General features: G+C 42.2%; 1 non-coding gene across 1 annotated transcript; it reads right to left on the bottom strand.

Annotated features, from left to right (window-relative positions):
- Positions 1–861: 861 nt before the first annotated feature.
- On the bottom strand, positions 862–943 carry TRNAL-AAG (transfer RNA leucine (anticodon AAG)). The gene has a single exon. It is a non-coding gene; the product is annotated as a tRNA-Leu (tRNA).
- Between the last annotated feature and the right edge of the window lie 210 nt (positions 944–1153).

Genomic DNA, 1153 nt, shown 5'->3' with positions numbered 1-1153 from the left:
AAAATTTCAGTCATATACCTGCAATTCCGGTTCGAAACTGCTTGCCTTGAGATGTCTGTGTTCCTTTCCTAGCAACCTATTCCTTGTCGCAACGGCAAGAAATGGCGAGGTGAGGCGGAGATGGGCTTTTCTTGACACTTCCTGCGCCTTCTTGTCTGCTCATAAACCGTTAACACGTTGGGCAGCAAAGGTAGTCCGTTCGCCTGAACTATGCCGGATAGAGCCCGAGCCCGCCTTATGTCGCTTATTTCCCAATATCGGAGCCATTTCTCTCTCCTCGCGACTCTACGACAATCAGTGATTTATTTATTTATTTATTTATTTATTTATTTATTTATTTATTTATTTACTTATTTATTTATTTATTTATTTATTTATTTATTTATTTATTTATTTATTTATTTATTTCGCAGATTTACACGATAACCTTAACGTAGATATTTATTAGCACCGAGGGAAGGTTGAAGTTTAACTGCCATTAAAGATTGCCGCCTGTGTGCGCTTTTATGGATCGCTACTCCCGGCGCGTTTCCTTAACTATGGTATTTGGAGCTGAAAGCGTGCTCATGGGTTATAGATTTCGGCCACTGCGATTGCATTTCGACTGACGCGAAATGATAGAAACGGTGTGTCACTGCTACAGCTGATTATCGGGTGTGTCTCATACCCGAATGGGAAATTGATCGCATATATAGCCCTACTGGTAGGTAATTATCATTAAAGCATTGGATTAAACCACCTATACCAATAGAACATGGTAAAGAAACAGCTGAACATTTGCTGTTCGCAAGCACCGCAAGAGAAGCTTTTATACATAATAAACAAAAATTATTTGGAATAGTGAAGACAAAAGAAAAATAGTGGCAGCGGTGGGATTCGAACCCACGCCTCCGAAGAGACTGGTGCCTTAAACCAGCGCCTTAGACCGCTCGGCCACGCTACCGACATTCTCGCCGCTAACCGCCGTTCTATTCAACCTGTTTCCTAGTGTTTCGCAACGAAACAACCGGTCGCGACAGCAGCCACTGAATGAGTGCGGAAGCTAACACGCAGGCCCAAATGCTGCTTAGTCAACCAATGGAGTTTTATCAACAAAAAATTACCGACGATTACGTTACTTCCTAATGCGAAATTTGAGCGCAGCAAATAAGCC

The sequence above is a fragment of the Amblyomma maculatum genome, chromosome 9 (assembly GCF_055883805.1).
Source record: "Amblyomma maculatum isolate TAMU_Amacu chromosome 9, ASM5588380v1, whole genome shotgun sequence".
Lineage (NCBI taxonomy): Eukaryota > Metazoa > Arthropoda > Arachnida > Ixodida > Ixodidae > Amblyomma > Amblyomma maculatum.
Note: the sequence above shows the minus strand (reverse complement) of the source record. Positions and strands in the feature narration are given on the sequence as shown.